We start from the raw sequence: 14,998 nt of genomic DNA, 5'->3' as shown, positions 1-14,998 counted from the left end.
GTGTTTTACGGAATCATGGCTCTCTCTGGATATACTATCCCCATCCATTCAGCCAGCGGGGTTCTCCGTCCATCACACGGACAGGAAAGAAATAACTATCTGGGAAAAAGAAAGGTGGAGGTGTATTTTTCATGATTAACTATTCATGATTGTGGTAACGTACAGCACCTCAAGTCCTTTTGTTCTCCCGACCTGGAATACCTCACCATTAAATGCCGACTGGATTACCTCCCGAGATAATTTTCTTCGGTCATCGTTACGGACGTGTATATTCCCCCCCAATCCGACGGCTCTCAAGGAACTACACTGGACTTTGTGCAAACTGGAAACCGCTTATCCTAAGGCCTCATTTATTGTAGCTGGGGACTTTAATAAAGGAAATCTGAGGAAAGCGCAAAAAAAGTTTTATCAACACATCACATGTGCTACTCGCGCATCAAGCACTCTACACCAATGCTACTCCACTTTCCAGGATGGTTACAAGGCCATCCCCCGCTCTCCCTTTGGCAAATCAGATCACATATCCATTTAGCTCATCCCCTCCTATAGGCAGAAACTTAAACAGGAATTACGCATGGTAAGGACTGTTCAATGTTGGTCTGACAAATCGAAATCTATGCTTCAAGATTGTTTTGATCACCCGGACTGGGAAATATTCTGGGTTGCCTTTGAAAATAGTATTGACGTATACACTGACTCTGTGACTGAGTTCACAAGGAAATGCATAGAGGATGTTGTTTCCACTGTGACGATTAGAACATATCCAAACCAAAAACCGTGAATAGATGGCAGCATTTGCACCAAACTGAAAGCACAAACCACCACATTTAAACACATTAAGGTGACTGGGAACATGGATGTGTACAAATAGACCATCTATGCCCTTCGTAAGGCAATCAATGAGGTAAAAAAAACAGTACAGGGACAAAGTGGAGTCGCAATTCAATGACTCAGACACAAGACATATGTGGCAGGGACTCCAGACAATTACGGATTATAAACGGAAAGCCAGCCACATCGCGGACAGCTCCTTGACAAGCTAAACACCTTCTTTGCCCGCTTTGAGGAAAACACAGAGCCGCCAACGCAGGCAACTGCTGCTCACAAGGACTGTGAGTTCTCGTTCTCTGTGGCCGATGTGAGTAAGACATTTAAGCTTGTTAGTCCTCGCAAGGCTGCAGGTCCAGCTTTTATCCCAAACCGCGTCCTCAGCATGTACAGACCAGCTGGCTGGAGTGTTTAAGGACATATTCAATCTCTCCCTATCCCAGTCTGTTGTTCACATTTGCTTCAAGATGTTCACCATTGTTTCTGTACCCAAGAAAGTGAAGGTAACTGAACTAAACGACTTTCGCCCCATAGCACTCACTTCTGTCATCGTGAAGTGCTTTGAGAGGATAGTTAAGGATCATATCACCTCCACCTTACCCGACACCCTAGACCCAATACAATTTGCATTCTGCCCCAACAGATCCATGGATGATTCAATTGCCATTGCACTACACACTGCCATATCCCATCTGGACAAGAGGAATACCTATGTAAGAATCTAAGAATGCTGTTCAGCGACTACAGCTCAGCCTTCAATACGATAGTGCCCTCCAAGCTCACCACTAAGCTCAGGGCCTTGGGTCTGAACCCTGCCCTGTGCAACTGGGTCCTGGACTTCCTGATGGGCCTACCCAAGGTGGTGAAGATAGGCAACAACACCACCGCCAAGCTGATCCTCAACACGGGGGCCCCACAATGGTGCGTGCTCAGCCCCGTCCTGTACTCTCTGTTCACCCATGACTGGGTGGCTACGCACGTCTCCAACTCAATCATCAATTTTGCTGACGACACAACAGTGGTAGGCCTGATTACCAATAATGTCAAGACAGCCTACAGGGAGGAGCTGAGGGCCCTGGTGGAATGGTGCCAGGAAAATAACCTCTCTCTCTCAATGTCAACAAAACGAAGAAGCTGATCCTGGATATCAGGAGACAGCAGAGAGAGCACGCCCCCATCCACATCGGCGGGGCGCCCAGTGGAGAGGGTGAAAAGCTTCAAATTCCTCTGCGTGCACATCACTGACAACCTGAAATGGTCCATTCACAAAACAGTGTGATGAAGAAGACACAACAGAGCCTCTTCAACTTCAGGACACTGAAGAAATTTGGCTTGACCCTCATGAACTTCTACAGATGCACCATTGAGAGCATCCTGTTGGGCTGTATCACTGCCTGGTACGGCAATTACACAGTCTGCAACCGCAGGGCTCTCCAGAGGATGGTGCAGTCAGTACAACGCATCACTGGGGGCACACTGCCTGCCTTCCAGGACATCTACAACCCCCGTGTCACAGGAAGGCCACAGGTCCTAATCCAGGCACTTGTCTTCTCCCGTCTGGATTACTGCAACTCGCTGTTGGCTGGGCTCCCTGCCTGTGCCATTAAACCCCTACAATTTATCCAGAATGCTGCAGCCCGTCTGGTGTTCAACCTTCCCAAGTTCTCTCATGTCACCCTGCTCGTCCGCACACTCCACTGGCTTCCAGTTGAAGCTCGCATCTACTACAAAACCATGGTGCTTGCCTACGGAGCTGTGAGGGGAACGGCACCTCCTTACCTTCAGGCTCTGATCAGACCCTACACCCAAACGAGGGCACTACGTTCATCCACCTCTGGCCTGCTATCCCCCCTACCTCTATGGAAGCACAGTTCCCGCTCAGCCCAGTCAAAGCTATTCGCTTCTCTGGCAGCCCAATGGTGGAACAAGCTCCCCCACGACACCAGGACAGCAGAGTCACTGACCACCTTCCGGAGACACTTGAAACCCTACCTCTTTAAGGAATACCTGGAATAGTATAACAGTAATCCTTCTACCCCCCCACCCCAGCCCCTCCCCCACCGCCCCATAAAAACAAAAAAAGTGTGGTTGTCCCACTGGCTATCCTAAGTTGAATGCACCAATTGGTAAGTCGATCTGTATAAGAGTGTCTGCTAAATGACTTAAATGTTAAAATGTTAAAGATCATCAAGGACCTCAGCCACCCAAGCCATGGCCTGCTCACCCCGCTACCATCTATTAGGCTGAGACAGTACAGGTGCATCAAAGCTGGGACCAGGAGACTGAAAAACAGCTTCTATCTCCAGGCCATCAGACTGTTAAATAGTCACCACTAGCCGGCCTCCGCCCAGTACCCTGCCCTGAACCTTAGTCACTGTTACTAGCCGGCTACCACCCGGTACTCTACCCTGCACCTTAGACACTGCTGCCTAGTCACTTTAATAATGTTTACATACTGTTTTACCCACTTCATATGTAGATACTGTATTCTAGTCAAAGCTCATGCTATATATTTATTTTTATTTTTATTTTTTATCTTTATTTAACCAGGTAAGCCAGTTGAGAACAAGTTCTCATTTACAACTGCAACCTGGCATAATTACTGCTATACACATATTTTCTATTCAAATACTGTTCATACTGTCTATTTCACACCATTATTTACATACAGTATATATTCATATTCCGGACTCTGACATTGCTTGTTCTGATCATTCTTAATTTCTTTGTTTCTTTTTGGGGGATTTGTGCTTGTTGTTTTTTATTGTTAGGTGTTACTGCACTGTTGGAGCTAGAAACAGAAGCATTTCGCTGCACCTGTGATAACATCTACAAAATATGTGTTGTGACCAATAACATTTGATTTGATCAGTCGGTTTGTTGCATTTTTTTTTTATTATCTCGCAATGAAAACACATGTATGATTAAAAATTGTTAATTTCTGTGTCCTTGAAGATCTTTCATGTGTTGAACAGAGCTTGGCTGGTCTTGTAAAAGTTTAAGCTATCACTCCAGAGGGACTGTGAAATACCCAAACATAGATTCAGCCTTGCTTTAGTCAAATAACAATTCTCAGGTGACTGTGTATTATTTTGGTTTGTTTGTTTCACCAACCACATATTCTTCTTGGACTTTTTGAACACTGTGAAAAGAGGATAATGAATGAGACATCAACTGTTGACAAGAAAAAACATCTTAACTCCACTGGGAAACAATGTTCAATACCACACATGTATATTTCAGTGGGACATAACAGCTGTTTTAGCACATAGCCTACAGTACTAACTGTATAGAAACTAAGAGTCAACATACAGTAGTGAAACCATTTGAATGATTATAGCAACAATACATCTGTATTCCACTGGAACTACATGTACTAGTGTTGAAGTGCAAATTTGAGAGTTCAGTTGAGGTAATTCCAAATAAAAAACAATGTTTTTCTCTCAACATTTTCATAAATATTGCAATAATATATTAATTATTGTTGAACAAACCTAGCGTAATTATTTCAAGTTGTATGTGATGAATATGGATGATCAAATGAACAGTGCAAGTTTTTGCTCCTCTCTTGGTTTTCTTTGAATGCCTGCGCTTCATGTATGGCAGACCGAGAACTGTGAGTCGCTAGTAATCAAATTAGGTATTTTATGCCGAAGACCTGCCCAGGGCCAATAAAGAATGAGGTCTTTTATGAATATTGTGCTTTGTTGTTTTATAAAAGTGCATTTTCTGCATTGAAATAGAAGTATGGGCAAAAAAAAGACTCCCCTGGGAAGAGTAATACTTCAGATCAAGTCAGAAAAGTTTGTAATTTTTTCTCCTTGAAATTGAGATGGACTGCACATGAAGCCTAGGATCCTTCAGTGCATTTTAACTCATGTGATTGATATGGAAACAATATGGAAAATATGGAAAAAATTATCATTCAAATCAAAAGGATAACAGAAAGCACTAATCATGTGACGTAAGTATCGTGGCACAGTGTATTATCTCACTCAACAATGGGGCTCATTGGTATATTGAGTCTCATGCATCCCCATTTGGTATTATGCATAATACACTGACTGACGCATGTCCAAAGGAAAATTGATCAGCCATTACACAGGTTGAGGAAGGGATCCCATTATGCCTCTGGATACATGTGTAGGAGATCACATTATGCCTCTGAATACACGTGAGGTCGTCTCATACAGTATCATAAACAATCATAGGCACTTTGGTAATAAATGGGTTAGGGAAAGAATAGCAGTATCAGACAGAGGTAGATATTTGTGACCTGTTTTAGGAAGCTAGGCGCATGTCGCACGTCACTACTTCACAGGAGAGGCATTTTAATGTCTTCTTTTTTGTTATATCAAAATGTGTGTTTTCGCAGAAATGCCTTCTGGAACATGTGAACTGTCATGTGCCTTAATAACAAACTTGTATGCCATCTATAAATACAAATACATTTGTTACATTACGAGCCTAGTTGGTTTAGCCACGGAAAAAGATGGGAACCTTCCCGCTAGCCATGATTAGCTGAGATAATGGCTGGGCTGGGCATGCCGGGAGATGAGTTTGGATTGGTCTGTCATGTAGCATGCTTATGTCTATAACGTGAGCTGCTCAGTATGTGTTGATAATCCTTTCTAGCGTGGCTATTTTGAAAGATTAGATGAATCACAGAGACTAATACCCTGAAATGCTCTACTCCCTGTCAGTGCTGCACCGTCTACAAGGATAAATGTAGCAAATTGTTGTAGCAATGACTTTCTTGCACCCCCTCCCCTCTTATCTATGTCCTAACAACATACATTAGTTGGAAAATGTCCTCTCACCTGGTGATGACGACCTCAACCTTTCAATCATCTCCTCTTTGTTTCAACAGTAAGGGCTTTAGGTCGCTGTTCTTTCCCCTGTAGTCACCCTCCCGGCCTGATCTCTGACAGGTGGCTATACCTACTTCTAGGATTTATATTCCTCCATTTTACTACACAAATCATACACGTAACGTTAGCTATCGAGCCAGCAAGGTAATGTTTGCTAGCTAGCTAACAGTACGCTTTAACTTGCAATCAAAACGACTTTTGAACCATTTAACTCCGTTTTGTTTGTAGCTACATCTTGTTTGGCCAGCGTTGTGTCAAGTCACTCCGGTTCACACCGTGGCGCGTCCAGAAAGTAGCAATCACAACTTTTTCCAACTGATCTGTTGATAGCACCTGCTAATTTCAGGGCATCAATGTTGTTGAGAAAAGTAGCAAAACTTTAGTAGTTCTCGATGGCTAACGGTATGTCTTTCAAAAAACACCTGACAGACTTTGAGACCAACAGACTGTATTTTCTGTCAAATATCACTGTCTGCCTGTCATCCAGAGCCAGGTGAGCCCATGTACAGATCATCACTTCCCACAGAGAAAGGAGTAAAACCCGGAGCTACGCTTTCTGCTCCGCACTGTCGCTCCTCATTAAAAAGATATGAATCACTCCTGACTCTGGGTAATTGGTAAATGGTAATTACCAAAATGATATTTTATGAGGAAAAACTTATCCGTTGGATTTTGGAGATATATATGATTATGACATGTAGAGTGAGATTGTCTGATTTAGCTACACTACCGGTGAAAAGTTTTAGAACACCTACTCATTCAAGGGTTTTTCTTTACTTTTACTATTTTCTACATTGTAGAATAATAGTGAAGACATCAACACAATGAAATAACACATATGGAATCACTTAGTAACCAAAAAAGTGTTAAACAAATCAAAATCTATTTTATATTTCATTCTTCAAATAGCCACCGTTTGCCTTGATGACAGCTTTGCACACTCTTGGTATTCTCTCAACCAGCTTCATGAGGTAGTCACCTGGAATGCATTTCAATTAACAGGTGTGCCTTCTTAAAAGTGAATTTGTGGAATTTCTTTCCTTCTTAATGCATTTGAGCCAATCAGTTGTGTTGTGACAAGGTAGGGGTTATACAGAAGATAGCCCTATTTGGTAAAAAATCAAGTCCATATTATGGAAAGAACAGCTCAAATAAGCAAAGGGAAACAACAGTCCATCATTACTTTAAGACATGAAGGTCAGTCAATAAGGAAAATGTCAAGAATTGCAGTTGCAAACACCATCAAGCGCTATGATGAAACTGGCTCTCATGAGGTCAATCCACAGGAATGGAAGACCCAGAGTTACCTCTGCTGCAGAGGATACGTTCATCAGAGTTTCCAGCCTCAGAAATAGCAGCCCAAATAAATGCTTCACAGAGTTCAAGTAACAGACACATCTCAACATCAACTGTTCGAGGAGACTGTGTGAATCAGGCCTTCATGGTTGAATTGCTGCAAAGAAACCACTACTAAAGGACACCAATAAGACGAAGAGCCTTGCTTGGGCCAAGAAACACGAGCAATGGACATTAGACTGGTGGAGTCCAAATTTGAGATTTTTGGTTCCAACCGCCGTGTGGGTGAACTGATGATCTCCGCATGTGTATTTCCCACCGTAAAGCATGGAGGAGGAGGTGTTATGGTGTTATGGTTTTGATGTCTTCACTATTATTCAACAATGTAGAAAATAGTAAGAATAGAGACAAACCCTTGAATGAGTAGGTGTGTCCAAACTTTTGACCGGTAGTGTACTTCCTCCCACTGCTTCCTCTCTCTTTCTCTCTGTTATGGAAGGTTGACTCATGCGGCAGTAACTGGTGAGGCTAGGAGGTTATCTACACCCTGATAATCCACTGCTCGGATTTGTGTTCCTCACCATCCTATAAGGAAACACCTGACAGACTTTGAGACCTACAGACTGTTTTTTGTGTCAAACATCACTGTCTGCCTGTCATCCAGAGCCAGGTGAGCCCATGTACAGATCATCGCTTCCCACAGAGAAAGGAGTAAAATCCGGAGCGGCGCTTTCCTCTTCACACTGTCACTCCTCATTACAGAGATATAAATCACTCCTGACTCTGGGTAATTGGTAAATGGTAATTTCTGAAAGGATATTTTATGAGGAAAAAACGTGGAGATATATAGGATTATGACATGTAGAGTGAGATTGTCTGATTAACTACTTCCTCCCACTGCTTCCTCTCTCTTTCTCTCTGATATGGAAGGTTGACTCATGCACCAGTAACTGGGGAGGCTAGGAGGTTATCAACACCCTGATAATCCCACTACTCTGTCCTGATATTATCCTCCACGGCATACTGTAGCTCTATTTCTATCACAAATTCATTTTTATGAAATAATAATTTTCAAACTGATCTGCTGAGGAACACCATACTGTAACACAAAAAAAAAATCACTTGGGGAAAGACTTTCCTCAGGATTGATTCAATTAAAGGGATTTTGAGATAATAGAAAGACTAGGAGTTACAGAAAAAAAAAAAAAACTTTACGCACTTACATGCATATGCAGTGAGCATGTCAAAGTAGTGAGTTCATAGTAAATATGTTCTTATTTGGAGTATTTTGGTATTTTATTATGATCCCCATTAGCTGTTGCAAATGCAGCAACTACTCTTCCTGGGGTCCACACAAAACATGAAACATGACATAATAAAGAACATTAATAGACAAGAACAGCTCAAGGACAGAACTACATTAATTCAAAAATGGCACACAGCCTACATATCAATACATACACACAAACTATCTAGGTCAAATAGGGGAGAGGCGTTGTGCCGTGAGGTGTTGCTTTATCTTTTTTTTTTTTACTAGGTTTGCTCTTCATTTGAGCAATATGAGATGGAACGGAGTTCCACGTAATAATGGCTCTATATAATATTGTACGCTTTCTTTAATTTGTTCTGGATTTGGGGACTGTGAAAAGAACCCTGGTGGCATATCTGGTGGGGTAAATGTGTGTGTCAGAGCTGTGTAAGTTGACTATGCAAACAATTTGGGGTTTTCAACACATTAATGTTTCTTATAAAAAGAAGAAGTGATGCAGTCAGTCTCTCCTCAACTCTTAGCCAAGAGAGACTGGCATGCATAGTATTTATATCAGCCGTCTGATTACAATGAAGAGCAAGACGTGCCGCTCTGTTCTGGGCCAGCTGCAGCTTAACTAGGTCTTTCCTTGCAGCACTCGACCACATGACTGGACAATAATCAAGAAAAGACTTAACTAGAGCCTGCAGGACTTGCTTTTTGGAGTGTGGTGTCAAAAAAGCAGAGCGTCTCTTTATTACGGACAGACCTCTCCCCATCTTTACAACCATTGAATCTATATGTTTTCACCATGACAATTTACAATCTAAGGTAACACCAAGTAATTTAGTCTCCTCAACTTGTTCAACTTTTCACACCATGCATCACCAGATTCAGCTGAGGTCTAGAACTTAGGGAATGATTTGTACCAAATACAATGCTCTTAGTTTTAGAGAGGTTCAGGACCAGTTTATTACTGGCCACCCATTCCAAAACAGACTGCAACTCTTTAAGGGTTTCAGTGACTTCATTAGCTGTTGTTGCTGATGCCTATATGGTTGAATCAGCATACATGGGCACACATGCTTCGTTTAATGCCAGTGGCAGGTCATTGGTAAAAAATAGAAAAGAGTGAGTGAGTATATTTGTGCAGTGTGGGTGAAATAGGTTAATTGTGTGGACATGCAGAAATAACTTTCCTCACTTTCCGTAAAACACAGTTAATTGTTTCATGAAAACATCTATTTCAAATGATATTGTGGCTAGGTAATGATTGTAACAACAGATAACATGTGTGTTAGTTACTGTAGTACCATACACATGACTTTTAATCAGATGTAACTTAAGTTTTCTATTTGTGTCTTGGTTACCTCGCCTAGCTTTCTATAGTAACATGTTTTCGTTTCCATTACAATACATTTGATTAGTAATAGAGTTATAGTAAATACAACAGTCCCATAACATCTTATTTTTACAAAGTAAAACGTAAAAGAGAATGGTATCAACCCGCACGGCTCACGATCTAATTAATGGCTGCTGATAAATATTCATAACACAAATTCATCATTACACTATTGTCTTTCTAAATTAAATCAACCTCTTCACCCTCCTTATCATTCAGTTAGGCCTAATTTAAAATCAGTTGTGAAGTAAGGTGCAGTTATTGGCCATTCATCCATTTGTATTCCCAGTCATTGGAAATCCATAGATTAGGGCCTAATGAATTTATTTCAATTGACTGATTTCCTTAAATGAACTGTAACTCAGTAAAATCATTGAAATTGTTGCATGTTGTGTTTATATTTTGGTTCAGTGTAGTTAGTCACCCTATGTGAGATTTCATCGCTAATTAATGTTGCCTGCTGGATTCAATTTCACTACAACATAAGAGTACTTAATCAGGATCTTAATTCACATTTTCTCGAACCTGTGAAATCCCAGTAAGATGACCAGAGTCCTCCAGATGTTCAGCTGCAAAATTGAGAGGGTAACAGTGAGACTGGCCATTGCAATTAGTCCTGTTCCTATGACAGAGCCTCCCGGAGAGAGGGTGTCGTTAGTTGTTTCCTAGTCAATGACAGTCATATTATTGTGGGGAGGCCTAATTGGTTCCTGGTTAGTGTTCCGCTCATTACAGGGTTGTTACAAATACATGTCTTTGATATAATATGCAGTCAATAAAAAGTCAGTGAAATGTATGTGTAGTTGATTTAATGAAGAATCCATCAATTATTGTACCATCCATCCATACATACAGTACATACATACAGTATATACATCCACCATAAATCAACATTACAGGATATGGTATTTTGAAGATATTATGCTATGCAGGTTGTTAAACTTATCCCTAACCTAAAAACTCAAAAGGAAAACAACTAATTTAAAAAATCCTATAAGGTTTACTTCCACACTAAGCTCAAACTTAATGAAGCCTCGAGGCTGACATAGCTAAAGCATTTTTTGAAGGAATATGCCTAATTAAAAAATACTGGTAGTATCTTTTTTGTTGTTGTTGCTTTATTGATCTAATCATAATTACAAACGTCTAGACACATAACTTTTTCGAAAAACATGTTTTTTTAAATTTCTTGTCTTGAGTAATCTATGAAAATGTATCTTGGCCTCAGTAGGTAGGGGGAATATTGTAAAGTACATTTACACAATTATGTAAATGAGTGACACAATGATCAAAACAAAATGGGATGTTAATCATATTATGTAAATAGGGTGAAGCAATAAAGTTGATATTTCGAATTCAATTAAGTAACAAACTAATTTATCCCCAAAAAGTAATTATGTGCATGAAAACCCGAAAACGTTGTTTTTGTGGTGGAAATAATAGTTACAGTGGGGAGAACAAGTATTTGATATACTGACGATTTTGCAGATTTTCCTACTTACAAAGCATGTAGAGGTCTGTAATTTGTATCATAGGTACACTTCAACTGGGAGAGACGGAATCTAAAACAAAAATCCAGAAAATCACATTGTTTGATTTTTAAGTAATTCATTTGCATTTTATTGCATGACATAAGTATTTGATCACCTACCAACCAGTAAGAATTCCGGCTCTCACAGACCTGTTAGTTTTTCTTTAAGAAGCCCTCCTGTTCTCCACTCATTACCTGTATTAACTGCACCTGTTTGAACTCGTTACCTGTATAAAAGACACCTGTCCACACACTCAATCAAACAGACTCCAACCTCTCCACAATGGCCAAGACCAGAGAGCTGCGTAAGGACATCAGGGATACATTTGTAGACCTGCACAAGGCTGGGATGGGCTACAGAACAATAGGCAAGCAGCTTGGTGAGAAGGCAACAACTGTTGGCGCAATTATTAGAAAATGGAAGAAGTTCAAGATGACGGTCAATCACCCTCGGTCTGGGGCTCCATGCAAGATCTCACCTCGTGGGGCATCAATGATCATGAGGAAGGTGAGGGATCAGCCCAGAACTACACGGCAGGACCTGGTCAATGACCTGAAGAGAGCTGGGACAACAGTCTCAAAGAAAACCTTTAGTAACACACTACGCCGTCATGGATTAAAATCCTGCAGCGCACGCAAGGTCCCCCTGCTCAAGCCAGCGCATGTCCAGGCCCGTCTGAAGTTTGCCAATGACCATCTGGATGATCCAGAGGAGGAATGGGAGAACGTCATGTGGTCTGATGAGACAAAAATATAGCTTTTTGGTCTAAACTCCACTCGCCGTGTTTGGAGGAAGAAGAAGGATGAGTACAACCCCAAGAACACCATCCCAACCGTGAAGCATGGAGGTGGAAACATCATTCTTTGGGGATACTTTTCTGCAAAGGGGACAGGACGACTGCACCGTATTGAGGGGAGGATGGGTCCATGTATCGCGAGATCTTGGCCAACAACCTCCTTCCCTCAGTAAGAGCATTGAAGATGGGTCGTGGCTGGGTCTTCCAGCATGACAACGACCCGAAACACACAGCCAGGGCAACTAAGGAGTGGCTCCGTAAGAAGCATCTCAAGGTCCTGGAGTGGCCTAGCCAGTCTCCAGACCTGAACCCAATAGAAAATCTTTGGAGGGAGCTGAAAGTCCGTATTGCCCAGTGACAGCCCCGAAACCTGAAGGATCTGGAGAAGGTCTGTATGGAGGAGTGGGCCAAAATCCCTGCTGCAGTGTGTGCAAACCTGGTCAAGACCAACAGGAAACGTATGATCTCTGTAATTGCAAACAAAGGTTTCTGTACCAAATATTAAGTTCTGCTTTTCTGATGTATCAAATACTTATGTCATGCAATAAAATGCAAATGAATTACTTAAAAATCTAACAATGTGATTTTCTGTTTCTCTCACAGTTGAAGTGTACCTATGATAAAAATTACAGACCTCTACATGCTTTGTAAGTAGGAAAACCTGCAAAATCGGCAGTGTATCAAATAGTTGTTCTCCCCACTGTAAATTCAAATCAAATTGTATTTGTCACACGCGTAGAATACAACGAGTGTACACTTTACCATGAAATGCGTACTTACGAGCCCTTTCCCAACAATATAAAGTTAAAAAGTAAGAAACATTTACTAAAAATAAAAAAGGAAATAGTAACACAATAAAATAACAATAACAAGACTAGATACAAGGAGTACCGGTACCAAGTCAATGTGCAGGGGTACGAGGTAATTGAGGTAATATGTCCATGTAGGTAGGGGTAAAAGTGACTAGGCAATCAGGATATATTATAAATTAGTAGTAGCAGCATATGTAAAGAGTGAAATAGTGTGAAGAGTGTGAAAGAGTCTGAAATGGTGTGTATGTGTGTATGTGTAAATACTGTCTCAGACTTGGCGCTCCGGTACCGCTTGCCGGAGTCTATGACTTGGGTGGCTGGAGTCTTTGACAATTTTTAGGGCCTTCCTCTGAAACGCCTGTTATAGAAGTCCAGGAGGCCAGGGAGTTCGGCCCCAGTTATGTAACGGGCCTTACGCACTACCCTCTGTAGCGCCTTATGGTTGGATGCCAAGCAGTTGCCATACCAAGCGGTGATCCAGCCAGTCAAGATGCTCTCAATGGTGCAGCTGTATAACTTTTTGAGGATCTGAGGGCCCATGCCAAATAGTTTCAGCCTCCTGAGGGGGAAGAGTCATTGTCGTACCCTCTTCACGACTGTGTTGGTGTGTTTGGACCATGATAGGTCATTAGTGATGTGGACACTGAGGAACTTGAAGCTCTCAACCCGCTCCACTACAGCCCCGTTGATGTGAATGGGGGCGTGCTCGGCCGTCCATTTCCTCTAGTCCACAATCAGCTCCTTTGTCTTGCTGACATTGCGGGAGAGGTTATTGTCCTGGCACCACACAGCCAGGTCTCTGACCTCCTTCCTATATGCTGTCTCATTGTCATCGGTGATCAGGCCTACCACCATCGTGTCATTGGCAAACTTAATGATGATGTTGGAGTCGTGCACGGCCATGCAGTCATGGGTGAACAGGGAGTACAGGAGGGCCTAATGGCGGATGTGTTGTTGCCTACCCTCACCACCTGGGGGCGGCCGGTCAGGAAGTCCAGGATCCAGTTGCAGAGGGAGGTGTTCAGTTCTAGTGTCCTTATCTTAGTGATGAGCTTGGAGGGCACTATGGTGCTGAACACTGAGCTGTAGTTAATGAATAGCATTCTCATGTAGGTGTTACTTTTGTCCAGGTTTGAAAGGGCAGTGTGGAGTGCAATAGAGATTGTGTCATTTGTGGATCTATCTTGTGAATGTTAATCTGTTTAAAGGTCTTACTGACATCAGCTACGGAGAGCGAGATCACACAGTCATCCGGAACAGCTGGTGCTCTCATTCATGGTTCAGTGTCAGCCTCGAAGTGAGCATTGAAGACATTTAGCTCGTTTTGTAGGCTAACGTCACTGGGCAGCTCGCGGCTGGGTTTCCTTTTGTAATCTGTGATAGTTTGCAAGCCCTACCATATATGACGGGCATCAGAGCCGGTGTGGTAGGATTCAATCTTAGTCCTGTATTGACGCTTTGCCTGTTTGATTGGGGGCATAGCAGGATTTCTTCTAAGTGTGCGGATTAGTGTCCAGCTACTTGAAAGCGGCAGCTCTAGCCTTTAGCTCAGTGCGGATGTTGCCTGGTTGGGATATGTACTTATGGTCACTGTGGGGACGACGTTGTCGATGCACTTGTTAATGAAGCTGGTGACTGATGTGGTAAACTCCTCAATGCCATCGGATGAATCCCGGAACATACAGTATTCCGGTCTGTGCTAGAGAAACAGTCCTGTAGCTTAGCATCCGCTTCATCGGACCACTTCCGTATTGAGCACGTCACTGGTACTTCATGTTTGAGTTTTTGCTTGTGAGCAAGAATCAGGAGGATAGAGTTATGGTCAGATTTGCCAAATGGAGGACGAGGGAGAGCTTTGCATGTGTCTCTGTGTGTGGAGTAAATGTGATCAAGAGTTTCTTCGCCTCTAGTTGCAATTGCGAAATGCTGGTAGAAATGAGGTGAGACAGATTTCAGTTTTCCTGCATTAAAATCACCGGCCACTAGGAGTGCTGCCTCTGGGTAAGCATTTTCTTGTTTGCTTATGGCCCTATAGAGCTTGTGGGCTTAAAAAAAGAAGACACCTGTACCATGTCAGATATAGAGGTGAAATGCATTCAATTTTGAGTTTACATCCCAATATTACTACTTTATATACATTACAGAAGATTGAAATATAACAAAACCATTTGATATAGAAACACCGGAGGGTTTTTTGAAATAATGTTGATTA

This window comes from Coregonus clupeaformis, chromosome 34 (assembly GCF_020615455.1).
Source record: "Coregonus clupeaformis isolate EN_2021a chromosome 34, ASM2061545v1, whole genome shotgun sequence".
Lineage (NCBI taxonomy): Eukaryota > Metazoa > Chordata > Actinopteri > Salmoniformes > Salmonidae > Coregonus > Coregonus clupeaformis.
This window is presented reverse-complemented; position numbering follows the sequence as displayed.